This window comes from Aulonocara stuartgranti (genome assembly GCF_965226115.1).
Source record: "Aulonocara stuartgranti genome assembly, chromosome: 1".
Classification (NCBI taxonomy): Eukaryota; Metazoa; Chordata; class Actinopteri; order Cichliformes; family Cichlidae; genus Aulonocara; species Aulonocara stuartgranti.
Genome location: NC_138939.1, coordinates 24,694,188 through 24,708,570, shown reverse-complemented (window position 1 = coordinate 24,708,570; position 14,383 = coordinate 24,694,188).

The following is a 14,383-nucleotide window of genomic DNA, read 5'->3' as shown; positions in this document are numbered from 1 at the left end:
TTCATAATACTATGTCTCCTGTTTATCTCCTACATGCACCCTCCTGTAGCTGCCAGACATCTCAAACTCAGATTCAGCAGTTATCGTGGTCTTTTTGCAGTCATCCATTCTGAAATGTGGATGTGTCTGAGCCTATGCCAAGCATGTGGCCATGTGTCCTCTCCTGAAAAGTATTTAGAAGCTAAATATGGGCACTCCCATTTTTATAACAGTTGAACAATGGGTAAAAAGTGACGCACTGCAGACTACTTGAACAACTTAATGAGTCATCTGATTGAAATGTCAATGGAAGGGTGTAACTCAAGAACACCTGGCCACATGTGCAGAGGTGTTAGGATGGTCAGCGACACCAGCACGCTCACATTTCACTGCAGAATCTTTAATGATTATTTTGCTGTATTGAAGCTTCTCAGGCTCTTTTGAATGGACCTAAATGAGCACACAAAACCAGTGTTGTGATCTCAGCCTGAAGCCCAGCAATTGAATCAGAACTTTTTTTAAGACAATTTCCTAAAACACCAGGGCACTGCAGAGGTTTATAGTTTTTGAAAAATAGTTTTTTTTGTAGATCATATAAAGTGTCTGCGCAGTAAACAAGCTGCCTGGTTCCTGTCTAGTTACTTGCAAAAGTACGCCACCAGATGGCAGTGCTGCTTATTCAAGGATCCAAGGGATTCAAGGAGCTTTATTGTCATTTGCATCACATGTTTACATGAGGTGGAACGAAATTATGTACACACGGTCCCAGAACGAAAAGAAACAGAATAACGAAGAAACAGAATTTTAAAAAGTTTTTTTTAAAAACAAAACAGAATAACAGAATAATACAATAAACTGAGTGCACAACCTGAGTACCAGTATGGAGTATGGATACAGAATGTAGGTATAAATATAGGTATAAATGCTTTAGCAGCAAAAGGGCATGATGACCAGCATTGATAAAGTGAGGGTGTCAGTAAGTGTCAGTAGTGATTAAGGTGCTACAATAACAGTTCTTGTCCATTATGCATTGAGAAGTCTCACAGCTTCTGGAAGCTGTTTCTCAGTCTGGTGGTTTTGCATTTAATTATCCTCAGCCTCCTGCCTGAGGGGAGCGGGACAAAGAGTGTGTGTGCTGGGTGAGTGGGGTCCTTCATGATACAGGTGGCCCTCTTCCTGGATCTGGAGGTGTATTTGTCGGTTACGGTTGGGAAGCTGCCTCCGACAACTCTCTGTGCAGCCTTCACCACCCTCTGTAGCGCTTTCCTCTCTGCCACAGTGAAGTTTCCGTGCCACACGTTGATGCCAGAGCACAGAACACTCCACCGCACATCTGTAAAAGGAGATGAGGATTGAGCTCTCCCGCACGCCTCAACCGCCTCAGGAAGTAGAGCCTCTGGTGAGCCTTCCTGATCAGGCTGGAAGTTTTGTTTTTCCAGGTGAGGTTGCTATCTAGGTACGTACCCAGGTACTTGTAGCTGGGTACTACTTCGACTGCAGATCCTCCGTCGTGCAGGGGTGTGTGTGTGTGTGTGTGTGTGTGTGTCTGCCCCTCCTGAAGTCCACAATCATCTCCTTCGTCTTCTCATTTAAACAGATTTGTTTTATTTGGTAAATAACAATGAGGTTTTGCCCTCTGTGTTTTTTAGGAGTGTTTTCCTTGACACCGGAGTCTACAGTAGTCTACTGTAGACTCCGGTGTCAAGGAATCTACTGTCCGTAGATGTGTTTCTCCAGAGATCCTGGACTGTTTGTACGGTTGCATTTGACATATATGACACATATTTATGAAACAGCTTTCCCATATGTCCAACTATTTTGTACTAAAGGCTGTACACTGGCTTGTTGCCCCATGTGTCACTTTCATTCAGAATTTATTCCAGATATACTAAAAGCAAGAATGCAGCTACATTAAGTTTTTATGTTTCAGTGCCACCTTCTGGTCAATTAATTGGGAATTAAAAAAAAAAACAAGAACAAAACAAAACACCAATGAAGAAAGTCAGAGAAAGTCTCATTTTTAGCAGAAAAGTACAAAATAATTTTTCAGTATATATTTTGACTTGTTTAAAATTAGATCTATATCAGTGTGTGGGGGAAACATTTAGATGTGTATTTATTTGGTCAGTATCAGTTTGAAGTGTTTTATTGCTGGGTTTATTTATTTAGATCATTACAGAAAGTAAAGCTGAAATTGTTTGAATGCTGTGTTACGTTCTTAGTCTAGGCGTGTATTGAACGCAACAAGAAACTGGCCCCACTCACGCACCACCCAAGAAAGAACACCAATAGTATCTTTTAAAGTGCTAAGCAGCCATTTATTTGCTTCAGCAGTGAGCAGTGCAAAAAATAACAAACAAAACTCCCTAATGGACCCTACGCTTTCCTACACAAAATGAAAACCAACCAAAAGACAATTCACTTACCTAATTTTCTAAACGAAAAACAGGAGAAAACTTAACAAAAATGGCTTCTCACACCTACTAGGCTGCTGCAGTGAACAATATATACACACACAAGGTGAACAAAATACACAATTGCTACTTTACAAATCTATTTACAAGATTAAGGTACTAACGACACACACACACACACACACACACACACACTTGCAAATCACTTGGCAAAGACACTCTACACAGCAACGAATCAAAAACGCAGGTTCTTTGTTGGATGGTGGAGGTTAGGAGAGAGGGGGCCAGGTGGCTGTCATCTGGTGGTTAAATACTGGAGGTGATCAACCAATTATACAACCCGAGGATAGGCAGAGACTCCACCTAACTACTCAAGCCCAGGTGTCCACCTCCTAAGAAAGAAAAGGGGAAAACCCACAGCCATCCTCTGGTGGGAGGAGTCACACATAACAAACACTGATAACATTGGATCATAACATTTCCCCCCCACCCAAAAATCAAACGTTTAACCCCAAATGAAATGTTTGATTCATGACCTAGAGAGGGCATCAGCCATGATGTTCTCTAAGCCCTTTTAATCGGTTTCACTCAGTTTGCGCTCAATGACAAACGGACTGGAAAACTTTGCCTGCAGGGGCGAACCAACGACAGGCAAGAAAACCAACACGCGATCACCTGACTGGAACATCCGTGCTACAGACTTTTTATCAAAATTGGTTTTCATTCTGACCTGAGCATTTGCTAGCGCATCACGAGCAAAATTGCAGGCATTATGCAGCCTCTCTCTAAACGAACTAACATAGTCCAGAATGTTTTCTCTTGGACTATGCCTGAGAGAAATTTCTCTTTCAAAAGACGTAGTGGACCGCGCACAGTGTGGCCAAAAACTAAATCAGCTGGACTGAACCCCAAAGACTCCTGGCATGTCTCCCTGACAGCGAACAACAGTAGTGGCAACCCCTCATCCCACTCACGGCTTGACTCAGTGCAAAGTTTGTGAAGCAGGTTTTTTAGAGTTTGGTGGAACCTTTCTAATGCAACCTGACTCTCCAGGTGATACGCGCTGGAATTGTGATGGTTAACACCGAGCTCTGTCATGACCAATTTTTGCCCTGATCTGTTTGGATGCGGCAAGATCAGAACCACTGGTGTCTGCAAGTGGTGTTTCAACTACCTCAGGCAACGGAAAAACTTTGCAGCCAGCTAGATCATTTCAAGGATGATGTCAATGCCTGCAACCGGTAACTGGGGTCCCACACCAAGTTTAACCTCACCCGCCACAAACTGAGACGAGAGCTGCACAAAGTGCAAAGGCACACGCATTACACACATTCTAACTCCCCACGCTAACACATCGGCACCACAATAGGATTGAGCTGAGAACGGTAAGACACCCTCACGAATGAGCGACTGTTTTGCACCAATGTCACACAAAATACTGACAGGAACCCTCTTTTCTTCTCCCATCAATGAGACAAAACCTTTTGACACAAAAGGCTTGAACTCTTCATCTACTTTATCACTTTGAATTACAGTCACATCTTCTAAGGCATGAGGTTTGGTCTGTATTGGGGAAGGATATTTACCCTTCCTGGTCTGTTCCTCTCTTTTGAGAACCGGACAAGCAGCAATGAGGTGTCTGCTCAGGTGATACTTGCAAAGACACTCTACACAGCAACGAATCAAAAACAAAGGTTCTTTGTTGGATTGCGGAGGTTAGGAGAGAGGGGGCCAGGTTCTTTCTTTCTTTCTTACAGTTATATTGGCGGTTGGCAAACAATTGAAAGGTGCATTACCGCCACCAACTGGTATGGGGTTTGGTCTGGAACGACGCTAAAAAAAACAACTAAAAAAAACCCCCTCAAACCAAGGGGCCAGGTTGCTGTCATCTGGTGGTTATATACTGGAGGTGATCAACCAATTATCCAATCCGAGGATAGGCAGAGACTCCACCTAGCTACTCAGCAGGCACGCCCAGGTGTCCACCTCCTAAGAAAGAAGAGGGGAAAAACCCACAGCCATCCTCTGGTGGGAGGAGTTACACATAAAACAAACACTGACAACATTGGATCATAACAGCTGAAAGACTGAACAAAGCAAAACTGATTTCCTGCACATTGATTACAGATTATGTGATGTCTGCAAGGATTTCATGCTTTTAAATACATATACACTGCTCAAAAAAATAAAATAAAATAAAGGGAACACTTAAACAACACAATGTAATTCCAAGTTAATCACTCTTCTGTGAAATCAAATTGTCCACTTTGGAAGCAACACTGATTGACAATTAATTTCACATGCTGTTGTGCAAATGGAATAGACAGCAGGTAGAAATTATAGGCAATTAGCAAGACATCCCCAATAAAGGAGTGGTTCTGCAGGTGGTGACCACAGACCACTTCTCAGTATCTATGCTTTCTGGCTGATTTTTTGGTCACTTTTGATCAGTGTTGGGTAAGTTACTTTAAAATAGTAACTTAGTTACATTACTAGTTACTTCTCTCAAAAGTAACTCAGTTACTTCAAGTTACTCGTTACTTTCAAAGTAACTAGTTACTAGGGAAAGTAACTTTGGTTTTACTCAGAATTGTCTTGTTAATGTGTTTCTTCCATAACTTTGCAGTCTTCTAGCTTGCTTACTTGCCACAAGTGCACTGTGCCACCTACCAATAGAAAGGAAAAGATAATGTGTATATTTCCACGAGAGAAATCCCCCGCCTGGACCGTCATTGACTGCTGCCATGATTCTAGCCTACGTCACAGCGTCATGTGCGCCTTTTACATCCAACACAAAAACTGCAGTCGTGGTGCTTTCGATTGTACTCAGAACTCGGAAATTCTGCCTTCTGAATAGGAAGATGTAGGCAACACCAGACTGCAGATGAGCTGCATACAGAGCTGGACTGGGACAAAAAAATCGTCCTGGGCATTTTGACTAGAGACCGGCCCACCATTATAGGAAAAATCATAAAGCCTTTGAATGAAAACAAACGCTGTTGTGACAGTGATGTACACTGTTTTGATGGTATATATGCATCAATCTATCAATCGTTTGTTGTAAGATTCAGATAATTACTTTTTAAAAGCTAGACATTTTAAATGAGAATAAGAAAGAAAAGTGTTTCTTTGTGCCCCCCTCTCCCTGTTAATGCCTTACATGACCCGTTAAAACAACACTTTGCTAGACCCGCCCCTGCACAGTTACCAGCTGTCAGCTACCTAAAAAAGGATCCTGGGGTTATTTGTCTCTCAGAAACAGTTCATAACTTCCCTTCAACTCATTCATGTCACCTAAAAGGTAAACCTGTTTCTCCATCACAGCTCTGATGATCCAGTAAGGACATCTCCTGGTTTCATCTTCATGTTTCCCTCTCACCAGATAACCAAACCATATCATGACCAGCAGCTTTTTTGCAGCTGTGGCTCCAGCAAACATCAGCTGATACTAGAAATTAATATTAAATAAATTCTAACAACAGCTGATCAAGCTTAAACGTGCTGCTGTTGTTTAGCGCAACATCCGCTGGTTTCCTCTTTCGGCGCAAAGTGAGCGATAAACAAACAAGAGAGAAAAGCCGATCAGCTGATCATTGATCAGTTTCATGATTGAAGTAGAAACAGGAGAGGGAGGGGGGAGAATGAGAGGCAGCTGTGCAGCGTAAACACAGAATAACTCCAGCGTTGTGCCTTTTTCATTGTAGCTGAAGTCCGGGACAAACTGTTCCTTTTCACCTCAATAAGAAACGCGTAATATTTTCTCTGAATACCAGACGGGACGGTTGGCAACTCTAATAACTTATGAACAAAACAAAGTTCAACATCATTAACTTCATAGCACCACCCAGCTGTATAGAAACTCCGTCATGCTAGCTAGTACGCAGTACGGAAAAAGTCAGAATAACGAAAATAAACTCCACCTAAACTTGGTTTATATCTGACCCAGAGAGACTGCAGGTCATAACTTCTTACCTGAAGTTCAGTTCACACTTGGACCGGCGGCCGCCTCGGGTCTCTTTTCCTTCTGCGTCCCTTTTCCTTCATCCACCTGCTGGCCTCCACCACTTGCTAATGTTACTGAATCTGTGGAAGCTCCGTGATAGCCACCACACGAAGTAACGAGCCTATCTAAATCCCAGTAACGACTAACGCGTTCCTGATTTTGGCATAATAACTAGTTACTGTGCTCGTTACCACAATAATAACGTAGTTACTGTAACGCGTTACTTAATAACGCGTTAGTCCCAACACTGCTTTTGATTGCTGGCAGTGATTTCACTCTAGTGGTAGCATGCGACGGAGTCTACAACCCACACAAGTGGCTCAAGTAGTGCGGCTCATCCAGGATGGCACATCAATGCAAACTGTGGCAAGAAGGTTTGCTGTGTCTGTCAGCGTAGTGTCCAGAGCATGGAGGCACTACCAGGAGACAGGCCAGTACATCAGGTGACTTGGAGGAGGCCGTAGGAGGGCAACAACCAGCAGCAGGATCGCCTTTGTGCAAGGAGGAACAGGAGGAACACTGCCAGAGCCCTGCAAAATGACCTGCAACAGGCCACAAATGTGCATGTATCTGCTGAAACGGTCAGAAACCGACTCTATGAGGGTGGCCACAGGTGGGGGTTGTGCTTACAGCCCAACACCATGCAGAACGTTTAGCATTTGCAAGAGAACACCAAGATTGGCAACTTCGCCACTGGTGCCCTGTGCTCTTCCTTCAGCATGACTGGTTTGGCAGTGGGTCAGTAATGGTGTGGGGTGGCATTTCTTTGGGGGGCCGCACAGCCGTCCATGTGTTTGCCAGAGGTAACCTGACTGCCACTAGGTACTGAGATGAGATCCTCAGACCCCTTATGAGACCATATGCTGATGTGGTTGGCACTGGGTTCCTCCTAATGCAAGACAATGCTAGACCTCATGTGGCTGGAGTGTGTCAGTAGTTCCTGCAAGACAAAGGCATTGATGCTATGGACTCGCCCGTCCGTTCCCCAGACCTGAATCCAATTGAGCACATCTGGGACATCATGTCTAGGGCTCTATTAGGGCGACTGTGGCTCAGGGGGTTGGGAAGCGTATCTGTAACCGGAAGGTCGCCGGTTCGATCCCGGGGCTCTCTGTCCTGGTCGTTGTGTCCTTGGGCAAGACACTTTACCCTACTTGCCTACTGGTGTTGGCCAGAGGGGCCGATGGCGCGATATGGCAGCCTGCCCCAGGGCAGCTGTGGCTACAACCGTAGCTTGCCTCCACCAGTGTGTGAATGTGAGAGTGAATGAATAGTGGCATTGTAAAGCGCTTTGGGTGCCTTGAAAAGCGCTATATAAATCCATTATTATTATTATGCAACGTTGCACCACAGACTGTCCAGGAGTTGGCAGATGCTTTAGTTCAGGTCTGGGAGAAGATCCCTCAGAAGACCATCCGCCACACATCAGGAACAAGCATTGTAGGGAGGTCATACAGGAGCCCACACACTACTGAGCCTCACTTGTTTTAAGGACATTACATCAAAGTTGGATCAGCCTGTAGTGTGTTTTTCCACTTTCATGGGTTGCTAAATTTGATTTCCATTGATTATTTTTCTGTGATTTTGTTGTCAGCACATTAAACTATGTAAAGAACAAAGTATTTAATAAGAATATTTAATTCATTTAGATCTAGGATGTCTTATTTTGTGTTCCCTTAATTCTTTTGATCAGAAACACTAGAAAAGCTAAATTAACCAACTGTGATTTGGTTAATCACAGTTGGACGGGGAAAATGTTATAAAGGCTTCATGATATAAAAGGGATAAAACCTCATGATCTTTACTAGTTGCACAAACATGCACATGTAAGGTTGAACCTGCTGGGTCTTATTTACCTTCCACTTTAGGGCCAACATGTTTCTTGCTTTTAAAAATTCAGATCAGATGCTCTTCTGACGTAATGACACCAGCTTTGTCACTGTCGCGTGAAATAATTTGTCGAGAACAAAGAATTTGCTTTAACAACTAATTCAACCACAGAATGCAGATTTCTATTGATGTAGAATTCTTGTGAAATTTGACTTATTAATTTAAAAAACCAAAAAACCCCAAACAATATTGGTGAAACATGTGACATCTATTGATGTTAAAGAGCAAATTGCTGACTCATTTAGAAATAATGATGGGGCATGGGGGATTCATCACTGTGAAAACTGTGTGGGTAAATAGGTTACAAGGTTTAACAGTATGTTACTCATTGTAAATTTCAGTGAATTTGAAGATTTAATAATTTATTGTATATCAGATTAAAAGATTCAGAGAATCTAGTCAAATCTAGTTGGGTTCAGCAGGGCTGAGTCACGTCATTTTCATACTCATCAAACCCTTTAGTGGCGCCATGTGCCCCGTGAAGGGGAACAGGGGCACCAACTTCCCAGAAGAGACCACCCCCATCAAGGGTTTCATCACAGGAAGCAGAGTGCTCAGGTTTCTCAAGGTTTCAGCCCTGTCTGCTGGGCACTGAAACCTTGAGGTCGTCTCCCAGGTCAAAATCTGAACTGCAGATGGGCGTTGTTAATGCCATGTTGAACAGACGTCGTGTCAGACCTTTTCTTGAAAGTGAGAAATATAAATCAGATTATGGGGGTGTGTTCACAGATAATGAGTATTGGAAGTGATGCTATTTCATTTCTTTTTTCTTTTAATTGTTTGAAGGTTCAATAAACAATCCGATTTAAAAAAAACAACAACAAATATATCTAGCTATTATTTAATGGATCATTCTTTACAGTGCTAATACTGATTTTGACACAGAGATTTCTTCAGATTTTAGGAATCTTTGGATGTTAAAGAACATTGTTCTGAAATTGTTCCAAAATTTATAGACGCAGTTTTTTTTAGATTACTGAACCTTTGCGAATCTTTACTTCTGAGAAACTCTGACACTCCAAAATCCTCTTTTTACACCCAATCATCTTAATGATTTGTTACATCTTAAATTTCCAACCTTTTATTGAGTTGCTGCCATCAAGTTCACAATGATTTTCTCGGTTAAAACATTTCAAGTTTTCTTTGTTCCACTGTGGATAAAATGCGAGTTTGAGATTCTGTTTTTATTTACATTTTAGATAGCGTCTTCATTGATTGATTCATGAGCTTGCTGCTCAGTTTTCTTTGTTACTTCCCCTTCCCACGCTCTGAAGTTCAGCTCATTCAAAATTTCATGTCAAATAATCTACCTGCCCATGTTCTCCGAGCCAACCAACCCCTAATCCTTGCTCTTTCATCTATGTTCTGTCGCTCTCCCTTTCAGGCAGTGTGTTGTGCAGCTCTCCCATGTCTCCACCTCTTTCAGGTTGTCTGTTCAAAAATCTCCATTTACTATCTGCTTACTTTGCTCTACCACCACCAAAAGCATCTAGACTCTGGGGTTCAGTCACCACCGCCTACCTTCACCTGGGACTTTGCTCAATGACGTCACTTGTCATCTGAGTGTTGCTACCAAGAAAACGTGCAGTGGTGTGTATAATACTGAGGTCTGTGTTCCCATGCTTCTTCTTTTGTTCACACCAAGGGAGAACAAAATAAATTTAACTCACATCCTGCATATATGTAGACACAGTTGACTTGTCCAAATGATTGGCAGCTTCACTGCCTGGATGTATGTCTGACCATTCATAAGTTATGAATGCTCATGCCTCCGGGTTTGGGAATAACCAATTATGGTGTAAAACACTATGATGACACCTGCAGTGTTTCAGCGGCTGACATGGTGGGTCTTCTTTGGAGCCAGAAGTTACCATATTTTCCTGAATAGGCTAGTTTGTTTCGCATGCTGCATTTATAAACTGTACCGTTGCAACGCACTACTGTACATATATATGTAAGAAAATAAAGTTACGTACATACTGGAAGTAATTTTCAGTGAAGTGGCTAGCAGAGACCACAGAAAGTAATAACTGTGGGTGTCAGGAAGTAGGCGAGACCCAAGAGGAACTTTTTTCAACTTGCAGGCAAACCAGTGAAAGTGTACATTAGGGGTGAACCTGTAATGTATAGTAAGTACATTACAGGTTCACCTTGGCAACCGGAACCAGGAATGCCCACTAGCAATCAACTGTCATCTTCAAAGCGATGAGTGAATTGCTTCCAGTGTGGGCGCAGCCTAATAAAACTAAAATTTCACCCACCACATCTGATGTACAAAGTCTGTGGAAGTCCAAAATGGTTTCTGCATTAGGCTATAAATATGCTTTTCAAAGCTCTTAATTTGGGCACGTTAACATTGGTGTCTGACTGATTTGCTTTTAGAGACCGCCTCTAGTGGCCATTAGTGGCCATTTTATAGCTTTCACATGGGCTTGATCTTCCAGTTTGGGAATCTTCTGCTGTGACTTTTGACTGACTGAGGTTTCCAACCACACAGCCTGAGTCTAAGTGCTCAGTTATGGTGATATGATTGCAGCTCTGTACCATTTACAGCAAATCTTAGGGAGCAGGTCTTCTCCTGAATGATGAGTGTCGCCACACAAAATCTCTTTTTACATAAAGTTTCAACTTGCAACAACCCCTCTGTGCACTCTGTGAATCTTTGAGCTTTAAAACACAATCATACGCCCATGTCTTCAGCCTGGCTGCACTGGCACAATGCGTGACGTTACAAAAATGAGACGCAAACAGTCGGCCAAAGCGGCGGCTTGCGCCAATGGCTGTGACGTCACTTTTGTCGCACACTGCTGATCACCAGGGCAAAAACACCAGATGTAATGGACCCATAAGTAGTGCTCTTGTACTGCACAGGCCATGTGACATTTCTTGAGGTGCAGTGCTCTTAAACTGTTCTGGAAACTACACTTTTCATTTTTTATGTGTTTCACAGCTTTTGAATTTCAAATATTGAGCAAAAACCCTTAATTTAGTTTCTGTTTCGATAGAATCATCACAGTTTTAAATACTAACCTTTAACATAAAAATTGGCTGTATGCTAACTGGTGGCAAACCCTCTGAAAACCCTCAGTCTGGAAATCTTTTTGCTCAAACAGTGCAAAGTTTTTAGGGTAACAGTATGATCTGGAAAAAAATTTCAGGGAATCTTTTGATGTGGAGAATTAGTTCCTATAAGTAAAACAAAAAAAGCAGAGAGGTGTGCAATATTTAAAGCAGTTTGTGGAATTGATTCATAACCAGTGTTGGTCTTTCCACTTCGCACACTTCCTCTAAACCAGCTAATTTTAGATGCATGCCTTTTGATTGGGGGAAACCTCTACTCCACAAACGTCGTCTGTCGGGCCTTTGTACAAAAATTTCCCTGTGGCGCTACATATGTCAAAGACTTTGGGCACGCAGGCCAACACGGGATGACGTCATCGGAGGACAGAAGTGCCATCAGATCATATCAGCTGTACATCTGCCGAGGCCTCTCATACATATCCCACATATGACAGGAAAACAGAGGCGCTCTGGTCGCCCACGTGGAAACCTGTCTTTCGTTGACACACAGAGAGAAGAGAAAGTTATTCTTCATTTATAGTTTCTTTTGTAGTAGCTTAGAAAAGAACTGCAAGCAGATGAGGTAATAGTGAAGGCGTTAAATATCACCTTCACAAAATTTTATGGTTTGTCCCTTCAATTCTACAGAAGATTAGGATCTGCTTTCCCCTTAACACCTAAATGTGAAATTGGTTTCAATTCAATGTTATAGACACTTTCTCTCTTTCAACACACAGTTATTTCTTTTGTACAAAGCCTCTTTAGAAAAAAATGGCAAAAAGGGAAACATACAAAGCACCTCACTTCCTAAATATGTAATCTGCAAGGGGGGGGGGGTAAAACTGAAAACGAGACAGAAGAAGTGAGGACTGCTTTGAAACGCATAAATTTCCAGTATGTAAAGGGGGTGGTCCCTTTTGCGCTTCTCTGTTTCTCCCCCGCCTCCACGTGTACTTTCAGTCTTTTCCCTTCAACTAATACATCATCACTCTATCTTCTGTTTCCTTTTTGACACGCTCAAAGGAATGATGATTTATATGTGACAAGAGTTTGTTACACCAAACAAGAACGGGTTGCATGAAGCAACAGACCAGCTCCGCGCGGTGCTGTTGTCATTGTTGGAGTAGTGGCAGAGTGGCAGTCAGAAAGAATGGGGCGGCTCCTGCCTTCTCAGAAATATTGCTTCTCAGTATGACTTCTTTACTGGGTTACCACAAGCCAACGTTAGAAGCAATAGCATTATGGGACAGCGCCACCTTAGATATGTAATGAGGATCTTACACGCAGGATCAGTCATTTAGTGGAAAAGGGTCTCGTTCAAAATCCCCACCAGTGACACTCCCATAACTGACAAAACAGAAAACACTGTCATTTCAGCTGTGCACAGTCATAACGATCACTGATGCTGCTGGCATTTGGTAAGAAATGGATCTTCAATAAATGTATGAGTAAAGGTGCAAATTCAAAAACAGTGTGAGTGCATGAGACTTCTGTGACAGCCACAAAATGTATGAAAATGTCATAAGAAGTATCTTACACCCCTCCCCAAAGGAAACTGAATTTTTCCGGGACATTGTTCATTGACTAAGCAGTGGGAATTGGGATTCAGATGTAGGCAAGTATACATCATGCAGTCTGTCCCATTTCAGCCATCAAATGCTCTGATAAACTCCCATCAGATAATGTCTCTCTATCACAAAGCTGGTCTTACCTGCTCCATTTTTAGATGTTAGACTCAGTGTTGGGAAGGTTACTTTTAAAATGTATTCCACTACAGAATACAGAATACATGCCCCAAAATGTATTTTGTAACGTATTCTGTTACGTTACTCTCATTGAGTAACGTATTCTGAATACTTTGGATTACTTAATATATTATCATGCTGTTTACAACTACATGAATGTGATTTATTACTATTACTGAAGGTCTGCGGCTCCGAACTGTAGTTTTCCACTCTCCTTTTTCTCCCTCCTCGCGCTCACAGACACATAACGGGTATGGCAGTCCATTCTCCCTGCAGCATGGACTACACTGCCCATGTGGCTATGCCTGTAGCATTCTGCCTATCCGGTCTTTAAGTGATGACGTGACGAATCCTGCTTCCGTGCCTAAAGTAGTCCGTGTTTAATATGGGTTTTGTGTTGTTAACATGTTAAATGTTTAAAAAGCTCCTAAAAACAGCCAGTGATCACTGTTGACCTCCCTCGGCTTTTATTACTACTAATCATTTTAAAGCTCAGTTTTTAAAACCTTATGAGCTACAGCCCAGCCCATGCAGCAGTATATGAATGACTAACCCTATTCATCCTTGTGGATGAATTATCTCAGTTGTTCTCCTGGCTGAAGTTTGGTCTGTTTACAGCAACCTGCAATGAGATTACATTTGTTCCTGACCACCGAGAATCCTCACGTTGACTTTTATCAAGTGGAAAAAAGTTAGCGTGTTTATATTATGCTCACATAGCTGTAGCTAGCGGTCACGTAGCACATCGTTATATACCAGCTAGCCAAACTTCAGTAACCCTACAAACGTCACTGCTGTCTAGTTTTCTGTCTTCATTTATGTTGGAAGTGATAGCAGAGCTGTACGTTTGAATTTGTTTCCAAAATCCCTCAGTCAGGACATGCTATATTGTATTTAGGTGGAAGCTAGCGAGCTAACTTGCTGCTAACTTCTAACTCCGTTAAATGTCGTTTCGTTTTCATGGATGCCTGGATGTTAAACTCAATTGTTACACCCAGTAGAGCAGAACGCTGATCATTTTATTACAGATGAAAGACTTTAGATAGTTTTTCAACTCTCAGTGATGCCACAGTGATCATTTGATTTATGGACCTGCAGCGGAGTTTGAGCCCAGACACGGCTAGTGACGTCAGACTTAAAGACCTTAGCTTAGCACAACAACAACAACAACAACAACAACAAAAAGGCGCTCTCTCACCCAGGAAACACACAGTTGCAGAGAGAGCAGCGTAACCCTGTAACCATGACAACCGTAACGCTGCCGCCTGGAACAACAGAACCCAAACAATCCT